Source organism: Felis catus, chromosome B2, assembly GCF_018350175.1.
Source record: "Felis catus isolate Fca126 chromosome B2, F.catus_Fca126_mat1.0, whole genome shotgun sequence".
Classification (NCBI taxonomy): domain Eukaryota; kingdom Metazoa; phylum Chordata; class Mammalia; order Carnivora; family Felidae; genus Felis; species Felis catus.
In genome coordinates, this window is record NC_058372.1 from 25581483 (window position 1) to 25594239 (window position 12757).

At 40.3% G+C, this 12757-nt stretch overlaps 1 protein-coding gene across 3 annotated transcripts in view; it reads left to right on the forward strand.

Moving 5' to 3' along the window:
* SERPINB6 (serpin family B member 6) overlaps nt 1-12757 on the forward strand; it is a 33362-nt gene that overhangs the window by 7723 nt on the left and 12882 nt on the right. The gene's annotated exons all lie outside the window — the stretch shown is intronic.

Below are 12757 nucleotides of genomic sequence, written 5' to 3' on the forward strand. Positions count from 1 at the left end.
TGTCTATGAAAATTCCTTTTGGGCAGGAAGGTCCCTATGCTCACCAGCAGGGCGATAGACTGGGAGAGGAGAAGGGGACCAGTAGATGACTCTGTGTATCTGAGCATATGAAACATTTAGTGGAAAGGTCTAGTGACATGTAGAACATTTGGGGGAAGTTGCCATAGCTACATAGAAAACTAAAAAAATGTGGGGGGAAAGGCAATATTAACCTAAGGAAAAGCAGTGTTAAGTGATAGGAATTGTGCCCCTAGGATACTACTTGGTTTAGCACTGATCACTACTAGCTCTAATAAAGCAAGCCATGGGTGGGGAAGGACAAGGGCAGCAGTGTAAGAGAACCTGTAGTTATTTGTGATATCTCTTTGAGCACTGTCTGACATTTAAACTAAGTGTGTGAATATTAATTTCACAAAAATAAAAATGAACCAAATCCTGGCCCCTAAAAATAATAGAGGCATGTTGTAGAAAATGTGAAAATGCAGAAAAATATAAAAAACATAAAAATGACCTGTAGCTGAGAAACATTGGGTGCACAATATTTCCTTCCATTCTGTCTTTAAAGTATGCTTACATGTACTTTTCTTCCTAGTTAACATGGAGAACATTTAAAAGTTGTATTTATAGTGTTATATCCTCTTTTTCAGCTTAATTTTGTATAGCCTGGAACATTAGTATGATTTTTAAAAAATTAATACCTCCTTTACTATCCATCATGAATGTGACAGAATTTGTGGTTCTCTGTTGTTGGGCATTTAAAACTTTTCTATAGCATATGAAGTAGTTAGTAGTTGCTTTTGTCCGTAATATTTTTTTATATTAAATTTATTGTCAAATTGGTTTCCATACAACACCCAGTGCTCATTCCAACAGGTGCCCTCCTCAATGCCCATCACCCACTTTCCCCTCTTCCCCACCCCCCATCAATCCTCAGTTTGTTCTCAGTATTTAAGAGTCTCTTATGGTTTGCCTCCCTCCCTCTCTGTAACTGTTTTTATTCCTCTGTTCCCCTCCCTCATGGTCTTCTGTTAAGTTTCTCAGGATCCACATATGAGTGAAAACATACGGTATCTGTCTTTCTCTGCCTTATTTCACTTAGCATAATACTCTCCAGTTCCATCCAATGTCCATAATATTTTTTATGGTTTTATTGAGAAATCATTGACATATATCACTGTGTAAGTTTAAGGTATACAGCATGATGGTTTGATATACATATTTTGTGGAATTATTACCACAGTGGGTTCAGCTAACATTCATCTTCTCATACAGATGTGATAAAAAAAAAAAAAAAGAGTAAAGGGAAAAAAATTCTCCTTGTGGTGGTAACTCTTAAGACTTACCCCTTTAACTATCTTTTAACTACCTTCTGACATAGCTAATGGCAATATTAGTTTACAAGCATCATGTTGTACATTACATCCGTGATACTTACGTATCCTGTATTTGGAAGTTTCTCCCTTTTGACCACCTTCCTCCAGTTTCCTCTCCCTTCAACTCCCACCTCTGGTAACAAGTCTAAACTCTTTCTTATGAGTTTGTTTTGTGTTATTCTACATATCAGTGACATCATACAGTATTTGTTTTTCCTCTGTCTGAGTTATTTCACATAGCATAATGCCTTCAAGGTCCATCCATGTTGGGCAAATGGTAGGATTTCCTTGTTTTTTTTAATGGCTGAATATTATTCCATTGCATAACTGTACTGTGTGTGTGTGTGTGTGTATGTGTGTGTATATATATATATATATATCACAACTTCTTTATCTACTGATCCACAGATGGACACTTAGGTTGTTTCCACGTCTTGGTTATTTCAAATAATGCTGCAGTGGACATGGGAGTTCAGATTATCTTTTCCAGTTAGTATTTTTGTTTCCTTTGAATGTAGTCCCAGAAGTGGATTTGTTGGATCATATGGTAGATCTATTTTTAATTTTCTGAGGGTCCTCCATACTGTTTTCCATAGTGGCTATACCAATCTCAATAGCAGTGCACAAGGATCCCGTTTTTCTCCACATGCATACTAGAATTTGTCATCTTTTGTCTTTTTTGATGATGGCCATTCTAACAGGCACGAGGTGATATCTTATTGTGATTTTAAATTGTATTTCCCTGATGATTAGTGATGTTGAGCATCTTTTCATGTACTTGTTAATCCTTCCTATATCTTCTTTGGGGAAATGTCTATTTTCAGGTCTGTTGGCCATTTTTTAATTGCTTTTTTTTTTGCAGTTGAGTTGAATAAGTTCTTTAGATGTTTGGCTGTTAACCCCTTATCAGATAATACAATTTGCAAATATTTTTTCCCACTTCCTAGGTTGTCTTTTCACATTGTTGATGGTTTCTTCTGCTGTGCAGAAGCTTTTAGTTTGATGTATTCCCACTTGTTTATTTTTGATTATGTTGCCTGTGTTTTAGGTGTTACATCCAAAAACTCATTACCAAGACTCATGTCAAGGAGCTTTGTTTCTATGTTTTCTTCTATGAGTTTCATGGTTTCTGGTCCTACATTTAAGTTTTTTTTTTATCCATTTTGCATTAATTTTTGTGAGTGGTATAAGATATGGGTCCAATTTCCTTTTTTTTTTAATATGTGAATATCCACTTATCCCAGCACTATTTATTGAAAAGACTGTCTTTTTTCCACTGAGTATTCTTGGCTCCCTTGTCAACTCTTAGGTGACTGTATATGCTTGGGTTTATTTCTGGGCTCTTGATTCTGTTCCATTGGTCTATTGCCAGTTTTTATGCCAGTACCATACTATTTCGCGGACTATAGCTTTATAGTATAGCTTGAAAGCAGGGAGTGTGATACCTCCTGCTTTGTTCTTCCTAAGGATCTCTTTGTCTATTCAGGATCTTCTGTGGTTCCATATAAATTTAGGAGTGTTTTTTCTACCTCTATAAAAAATACTCTCAGGATCTTGATAGGGATTGCCTTGAATCTACAGATGGCATTTGGTAGCATTGACATTTTAACAATATTAATTCTTCCAATCCGTGAACATGGGATAGCTTTCCATTAATTTGTGTCTTTGTCAATTTTTTTCATCAACATCTTAATGATTTTCAGCCCAGATATCTTTCATCTCCTTAGTTAAATTTATTCCTAAGTATTTTATTAATTCTAATGCTATTATAAATGATACCTATTTGTTTTTTCCAACAATTTTGTTGTTAGTGTATAGAAATGCTATTGATTTGTGCATGTTAATTTTGTGTTCTGCAACTTTATAGAATTCATTGATTAGATGTAACAGTTTTTGGTTGAGTCTGTAACATTTTCTATATGTAGAATCATGCCTGCAAATAGAGACAGTTTTACTTTTTCCTTTTAAATTCTGATAACCTTTTATTTCTTTTTCTTGCCTGATTGCTCTAGTTAGGACTTCCAGTACTATACTAAATAGGAGTGGTGAGAGTGGGCAGCCTTGTCTTGTTACTGATTTTAGGGAAGAGCTTTCATCCTTCCACTGTTTAGTATGATGTTAGCTGTGGGCTTGTCATATATGACCTTTGTTATGTGGTGATATGTTACTTCTATGCCTAATATGTTAAGAGCTTTTATCATAAAAGATAATCTTATGGTTCTTTTCTTTCATTCTGTCAATGTGTTGTATCACATTGATTGATTTGTGTATGTTGAACCATCCTTGCATCCCAGGGATAAACCCAAGGGATCATGGTGAATTATCATTTTATTTATTTATTTATTTATTTATTATTTTAAAAAATTCATTTATTTTTAATTTACATCCAAGTTAGCATATAGTACAACAATGATTTCAGGAGTAGATTCCTTAATGCCCCTTACTCATTTAGCCCATTCCCCCATCACAACTCCTCCAGCAACCTTCTGTTCTCTGTATTTAAGAGTTTCTTGTGTTTTGTCCCCCTCCCTGTTTTTATATTATTTTTGCTTCTCTTTCCTTATGTTTATCTGTTTTGTATCTTAAATTTCTCATATGAATGACATTTGTCTTTCTCTGACTAATTTCACTTAGCATAATACCCTCTATTTCCATTCACATAGTTGCAAATGGCAAGATTTAGTTCTTTTTGATTGCCAAGTAATTCTCCATTGTGTGTGTGTGTGTGTGTGTGTGTGTGTGTGTGTGTGTGTGCGTGTGTGTGTATATATATATATATATATATATATATATATATATATATATATGTATATACTGCATCTTCTTTATCCATTCATCTGTCAATGGACATTTGGGCTCTTTCCTTACTTTGGCTATTGTCGATAGCACTGCTGTAAATATTGGAGTGCATGTGCCCCTTTGAAACAGCACACCTGTATCCCTTGGATAAATACCTAGTAATGAAATTTCTGGGTTGTAGGGTAGTTCTATTTTTTAATTTCTTGAGGAACCTCCATACTGTTTTCCAGAGTGGCTGCACCAGTTTGCATTCCCACCATCAATGCAAAAGAGATCCTCTTTCTCTGCATCCTTGCCAACACCTGTTGTTGCCTGAGTTGTTAATTTAGCCACTCTGACAGGTGTGAGGTGGTATGTCATTGTGGTTTTGATTTGTATTTCCCTGATGATGAGTGATGTTGAGCATTTTCTCATGTGTCGGTTGGCCATCTGGGTGTCTTCTTTGGAGAAGTGTCTATTCATGTCTTTTGCCCATTTCTTCATTGGATTATTTGTTTTTTGGGTGTTGACTTTGATAAGTTCTTTATAGATTTTGGATTCTAACCCTTTATCTGATATGTCATTTGCAGATATCTTCTCCCCTTCCATTGGTTGCTGTTTAGTTTTACTGATTGTTTCCTTCGCTGTGCAGAAGCTTTTTATCTTGATGAGGTCCCAATAGTTCATTTTTGTTTTTGTTTCCCTTGCCTCTGGATATGTTTTGAGTAAGAAGTTGCTGCGGCCGAGGTCAAAGAGATTTTTGCCTGCTTTCTCCTCTAGGATTTTGATGGCTTCCTGTCTTATATTTAGGTCTTTTATCCATTTTGAATTTACTTTTGTGTATGGTGTAAGAAAGTGGTCCAGGTTCATTTTTCTGCATGTCGCTGTCCAGTTTTCCCAGCACCATTTGCTGAAGAGACTGTCTTTATTCCATTGGATATTCTTTCCTGTTTTGTCAAAGATTAGTTGGCCATTCATTTGTGGGTCCGTTTCTGGGTTTTCTATTCTGTTTCATTGATCTGAGTGTCAGTTTTTGTGCCAGTGCCATACTGACTTGATGACTACAGTTTTGTAATATAGCTTGAAGTCTGGGATTTTGATGTGTTCAGCTTTGGTTTTCTTTTTCAAGATTGCTTTGGCTATTCTGGGTCTTTTCTGGTTCCATAAAAATTGTAGGATTGTTTGTTCTAGCTCTGTGAAGAATGCTGGTGTTATTTTGATAGGGATTGCTGAATGATCATTTTAATATGCTGCTGAAATCAGTTTGCTAGTATTTTATTAATTTTTGCATCTACATTTGTCAAAGATGTTGGCCTATAGTTGTCTTCCCTAATAGTAGGGAAAGCCTTTTCTGGTTTTGGTATCAGGATAATGCTGGCCTTATTACATGAATTTAGGAGTGTTCTCTTCTTTTTGAGTTTGAGAAGGATTGGCATTAATTCTTTAAATGTTTGGTAAAATTCACCAGTGAAGCCTTATGGTTCTGGCCTTTTCTTTGTTGAGAGATTTTTGATTACTAATTCAATCTCCTTTCTAGTAATTGGTCTATTCAGGTTTTTCTATTTCTTCCTGATTCAGGTTTTGTAAGTTTTATGTTTCTAAGAATTTTTCCATTTCTGCTAGGTTGTCCAGTTTATTGGTATATAGTTATTCATAGTAACCTCTTATGATCCTTTGAATTTCCTTTTTAAATTTTTAAAAAAATTTTTAAATTTATTTTTGAGAGAGAGAGAGAGAGATAGCATGAGCAGGGGAGGGACACAGAGAGAGGGAGGCACAGAATCCAAAGACAGGCTCTGAGCTTTTAGCTCAGAGCCTGACACATTTAGCGTTTAGCCCTTTAGCATTTCTTGTAAGTCAGATCTGGTGGTAATGAAATGTCTCAGCTTTTATTTGTGTGAGAAAGTCTTTATAACTTCTTTGTTTCTGAAGGAGAGCTTCATCGGCCATAGAATTGTTGACAGGTTTTGTTTGTTTCTTTGTTTTTCAATATTTTGAATGTCATCCCATTTTCTCCTGGCCTGAAAAGTTTCTGTTGAGAAATCTGTTCATAGTCTTACAAGGGTTCCCTTAAGGATGTAACTTCTCTATTTTCTCTTGGTGCTCTTAAAAATTCTTTCTTTGTTGACTATTCAATTATGGTTGTTGGTGTAGCCCCTTATTCAGGTTCAAGCTATTAGGGGTCCTTTGGGTCTCATGGATGTAGACATCCATTTCTCTCCCCAAGTTTGGGAAGTTTTCAGCCATTATTGCTTTAAATAAACTCCCTGTCGCTTTATTTCTCTTCTCCCTCTGGAATTCTCATAATGCAAATATTGTTTCTTTTTGTTGTGTCCTATAGTTCCTATGGACTTGCTTCACAGAAAATTTTTGTTTCTCCTAACTTTCAATGTCTAGTCCTCCAGATCACTGATTATTTTGTCTGCATGAACAAGTCTACCCACTTACTTACTTACTTACTTATTTATTTATTATTCGAGAGAGAGTGCACAAGTTTTGGGAGAGGGGCCGAGGGGGAGAGAGAGAGAATCTCAAGCAGGCTCCACACTCAGCATGGAGCCCAATGCAGGGCTCAGTCCCATGACCCCAGGATTGTGATCTGAGCTGAAATCCAAGAGTCAGACACTGACTGAGCCACCCAGGTGCCCCAGGTCAAGTCTACCTTTGAAACTCCTGAATTCTTCAGTTCAGTTGTTGTACTTTCAACTCTAGGATTTCAGTTTTCTGGGGTTTTATGGTAGTTGTTATTTCCTTTCAGACTTCTCATTTTGTTCATGCATTGTTTCCCTAATTTTGTTTAGTTGTGTGTCACCATTTTCTTTTTGTTCACTAAGCTTCCTTAAGAGGATTATTCTGATTTCTTTTTATGACAGTTTATAGATCTCCATTTATTTTAGGTCAGTTACTGGAGCTTTATTAGTTTCCTTTCATGGTCTCATATTTACCTGATTAATCATGATCTTGATTCCTTATGTTGGTATTTGTGCACTTGATGAATGGGGTTCCTCTTCTAGACTTTATAGATTTGTTTTGGGAGAGACAGCTCTCTACCAGTAAGCCCAGCTGGGTTTCTGGCTACATCTGCTGCTAATGTTTTGGGGCATGTAGGGCTTATTATTATGGTCTCTTTTGGGGTGAGGCAACTGTTTGAGCTCTGAAGATGGAGATGGTGGGGTGCCACTGGCTAAGAACAGTTGGATAGGACTACTGGCTTGGTTCCCTACCTAAGTGAGGCTATAGGATAGGCTCAGCAGTTGCTTGCATTTTCTGGTCTGGCTTTGTAGATGGTCAGGACTGGGTACTATAATCAGTAGTAGTTGGGGCTGTGAATTAATAACTTTCTGCCTTGGCAGGACAGCCAGCCAGAACCCAGGGACTATACAACTCATTGTTTGGGGGCTGAATCAGGCCAGAGCATGCACTGAGTTCCCTGCTCAGGTGAGGCCACTGGTTTCACTCTGCAGATGGTAGAAGGCACAGGCAGTGCTCTCTGTTCAAGTGCCTCTGTGTGTAGGGATGTTTTTCATGTGCTCTGGTTAGGTTCCCTGGTTGGACAGGCTGAAGGCTATATTCAACAAGTGGGGCTATGAATAAAAATCCCTGTTCCAAGGCAGTGGGAGAAGCAGGTCTAGAGTTGGTAAAACTCTTTGTTGTCTTTTTTTTTTTTTTAAGAGATAGAGAAGGAACAAAGGAGAGAGGGAGAGGGAGGGAGAGAGGGAGAAGGAGAGAGAGAGAATCTTAAGCAGGCTCCACACCCAGTGTGGAGCCTGACACAAGGCAGGGCAGGATCTCATGACTCTGAGATCATGACCCGAGATGAAATCAGGAGTCAGACACTTAATCAGCTGAGCCACCCAGGGGCCCAAAACTCTTTGTTGTCTTAACTCAAGCTGATCCACACCCTAATTTCCCTGCTAAACAGGGCCACTGGCTTTACTCTGTAGATTCTCAGCTCTATCTGCCCTTCTCTTGGCTCAGCACCCCTGGGCTGCACAGCTCCCAGGAGTTGTCTCCAGCCCTTTTATTCAGGTGGGGCCAGAAGATACTCTCCACAGGCAGGTGGGGCTGTGATTCAGCACCTTGCCTGGGTGGGAGAGGGAAGGCTGCTCCAAGTTACCTTCAGTTTCCCAAACAGGCTGTCTGGTTGGGAGAGTCCTGGAGTTACCCTCAATCCTCTGTGAATTAATCCCACTGCCTCTGTACCTGGTACTGGCTTTGCTCTGGGGGCAGTCAGCTCTTCCTGCCCACTTCTCAGCTTGAGCACCACTGGGCAGCACAGCTTCCAGGAGTTGTCACCAGGCCTTCTGGTCAGATGGGGCTGGAAGGCACTCTCAGCAGCTGCGAGTGGGGCTATGACTCAGCATCTTGCCCAGGCATGGGCAGACTGGGCTCTAGGGCTGGCAGAACTCCTCGTTTGATGATCTGAATCAGGCAGATCTCCACTCTGGTGTGTTCCCTGGTCAGAGTGCATCCCTGACTTAGTTCTACAGATGAGCAAAGCCTCCGGGTGGGATTACTATGTGGACACTGAAGGCATGAACTTGGTCTGCCAAGATCCATGTGCTGGTTGTCGCAAGCCCCTCCCCTCTTCTCCATCATGGATTCCCAGTGGTTGAGCCATGTAGATTCCATTGCAGTCTCTGTAGAGTGAGAGACGCTGAGGCGACCTCTCCATGTGCTGCCGCCCTGTATTTTTATTTTTTTAATTGCAAATTATGCTCTGGAAATATTGGCATAGCAATTTATAGGATCATTTACACAGTATAGGAAGGAATACCTATCTTAGTCATTGTTGGAAATTAATGGTTTTTTAACTTTCAAAAATTGTGTTTTAAAAAGGTATCTTGAATTTCCTCTCCACCTCTCCTTTTTTGTTCTTGTTTTTTTTTTTTTTTTTTTGGAAGTGTCTATGCCTTAGTGATTGAACTCCAGTGCCATGCAGACCTGGTTTCTAGCCTTCACTCTACCATTTGTATAGCCTTGTGATAAAAGAGCAATGGCTCCATTTCTTTGCTTATCAAATGCTGATGTTCTCAACCAGCTTTACAAGGTTATAAGAGTCATTTAGGAAAAGTACTAATATAGGTCCCAGTGTGTAGTATATACTCAAAAATGGGTATTTATTTTTTCTGAAGTTAAAACTTTTTAATGTAATCACTAGTTATTGTTCCTGTTTGAGGCACAAGGGAACTGTTTCTAACATTTTATCATCGATGATGGCTGATACTCCTTGTCACATTAAGGAAGTATAGGAAGTACCATTTTCTTTTTGTTTTAAGGACATTTGTTATGAGTGGACAATTCAGTTATTTCATGATTAACTTATTTTCTGCTATAAGATTATCCTGCATATCTGGAATAAGCCTACAACCATCATTGATTTCATGTTTCTTTCTTATTTAACAATTTTCATAGGATGTGGATATAACTTTTTTAAATGTTTTATTTATTTTTGAGAGAGAGAGAGAGCACAAGCGAGCATGAGCAGGGGAAGGGCAGAGAGAGAGGGAGACACAGAATCTGAAGCAGGCTCCAGGCTCCGAGCTGTCAGCACAGAGCCCGATGTGGGGCTTGAACCCACGAATGGTGAGATCACGACCTGAGCTGAAGTCTGCTGCAACCAACTGAGCCACCCAGACGTCCTGAGTGTGAACATAATTTCACTTTTAACAGCTATCCGTCGTTGTCAGCTGAGAAATGGAATGCTGTTAGACTTCACCTTGGGCTTTGAAGAGTAAACTCCTCTCTGGCTCTTCTTTCTGCATTCATGTTAACAATAGACATCGAAGACGGCAGGGCACACAGATTACCTGGCCTCCTCTTCCTCATGCAGGGAGCAGGAACCGAGTAACACAATCAGAGTCCCAGAGCCGGAACTGAAAACCTCATCTCCCTCCTGACTTGTGCCTTTTCCTCTGAATGTCCTGGCTTGGTTTTTCCAGGGTCAGTGTTTAAAGCCAGAAGACTGAAGCTGCTTTATGTTGAGGAACTAGTGCCCTTTGAGCTTTGTCAATTCGCTGAGGGGCTGGGTAGCCAGCATCAGTGGGGGCTGAGCCATCTTGGGGGCCAAGCCAGAGGTGTCCCTGTCCCCAGCTAAGAGGAAGATTTGTGTGGTGGGGGACCCACAGACACCTGCCTGAGTCTTGACATTGGATTGTGTCAGGAATGCTTGGGACTGTGCCTCTTGCCCTGTGGTACGTCCTCGTACCTAATTCTTCATTCTTAAACCTGTTTTCACAGTTGTTTCTCTTAAAATTGAGAAGCAGGCAGCACTTGCTGATGTAAAATCCAAATAAACAATATAATTTTTGCATCAGTTCCATCGAATAGCTACTTTTGTTTCTATTGAGGTTGCCAAGGGTCTGCAAAATCTTGAAGTTATTTCTGTATCAACAAAGAATCCATTATTTCAGAAGAATTTTAATAAGGTGTATGTTCTATGTACTTCTCTTAGGAATTAGTAATTGCAGATATGTATGGAAAGTCTGAGCAAACCAGGAGTGCTCAGCACCCCAGCTATTCTGTATAGTGAATAAATAGAGTTTGCAAACAAAATGTTTAAAACGAGGATAGTAAATAAAATTTATCAGGTATGTAAATTGCAATATTAGTTTCCTGTGGCTCTTGTAGCAGATGTCCGCAAGCTCAGCGCATTTGTTCTCTCATGCTTCTGGAGGCCTCAAGGCTGACAGGCTTCAGTGAACAACACCGGGGTTTTGACAGGGTCATGCTCTCCCCAGAGGCTGTAGCGGGGAGTCTGTCACCACCCCTTTTCCAGCTTCTAGAGATGCAGTTTTTGCATTCCTTGTTTGTCCCCACTTCCTCCAGTTTTCAAGCCAGCATGGTAGCATTTTGCTTCAGTCCCCACATTGCTTTCTTCATTGCTCAAATTCCTCTCTGCCTGCCTCTCATAAGGATACGTGTGATTACATTTAGGGACCACTTAAATAATTCACGATGATCTCCCCACGTCAAGATCTTTCATTTAGGGGTGCCTGGGTGGCTCAGTCAGTTAAGTGTCAGCTCTTGATTTTGGCTTAGGTCATGTTCTCATGGTTCCTGAGACTGAGCCCTGCATCAGGCTCTGTGCTGACAGTGAGGAGCCTGCTTGGGATTCTCTCTCTCCCTCTCTCTCTCTGTCTGCCCCTCCCCTGCTTGTGCTTTGTCTCTCTCTCTCAAAATAAACATGAAAAAAAATCCTTTCTATAATCACATCTACAAAGTCTCTTTTGCTGTGTAAGGGAACATTCTCATGTTCCAAGGGTTAGTATGGGCATATCTTTGCTGCCCATATGCAGCCAACCACTGTAGTTATAATCATAAAGCCATCCTCGGGGAAGAATGGTTAACTCCTCATTCTCTTCACGGGGTCTTTCTGTTAGATACCTCCTTCCCTTTCCCTTCTACACCATGAAGATGTCCCCTCTTGCCTCTCCCTTTCCTTGTTCTGTAGATTCCCCCCCATAGCTCAAATGAGTCATTTCCTCAATCTGGGGAAACATAGTTTATAAACTTCTGTAAGTGATATCAGAGCAGGCAGGTGCTGCTTTCCCCAAAATCTGCTCCCCACCAGCCTGTTCTGCTGCATCTACAGCTGACTGACTGCTCGGACCCCTTGCTGCCTCTTGCCTTCTCTCCTGACCCCTCTGTGCTGTACTTCAGGCTCTTCCTGAAGTGGGGATATCTAGAGGAGCAGTAGAAAGACAGTTTGCTGGCCCTGAGTTCAGCCTTAGCTATTCAGTTCCTTAGCCTGGAAACATCACTTCACTTCTGTGAACTTCAGATCCCCCATGGCAAAGGGGAGTCAATAATAGGTCTTTCTAAAGACCTACTGTGCTTTAACCTGCTTGAAGACTCTCACATCCACCCTATCCCTGACTGCCCAGAACTATTCCTCCTCTGGACCCTGCCTAGGCCACCAGGGATGTGGCCACATGCCCTACATGCCCAATATGTGCTGTCTGACCCCTGACCTCTGAAGCCTGTAACCAGAGGCGGCCATGGGCAGGCACCTGCTATCCAGTGCCCTTGTCCAGAACAAAGGGCAAGAAGGCCTGGGCCTGTGGGCAGTAACAGATCTGGGGAACGTGGCCCTGGGTTTGGGCTTTGACACAAGCATAGGTTTCATAGAAGGAGAATTGAAGGTCAAAAGTCCTTGTTTTTAAGGCATTTGTATGACTTCGTATGTGGTTTGATTTATCTCTTATCTTCAGGCCACAGGCTACCCCAATATTGGGTTCCTCTTTCCTACATGATAAAAGCATTCAACCATATTTTTGTGTGTGTGTAACCTTGTGGTTGGATTTATCATTTGAATGGTTTTTAAATTATAAAACAACACATATAAGCCCCACATCATGCCAGACAATACAGAAATAGAAGCAAAAGCCAATTAAGTCCTTTCTTGGTCCCACCCCCAGGAAGTAACTCAGGTAAGCTGTCAAGTGTGCAACCTTCCACGCTTTCTCTGTGCTCACAGATAAGTGCACGTAGCAGTCCCCTGCTCCCCCCCCCCAAAACAGGATTGTATTATTAATATCATTGTTTGTTTGGGGTTTTTTTTCATGTAATATTAGAAACATGCAAAATAATTTTGAGGGCCCACA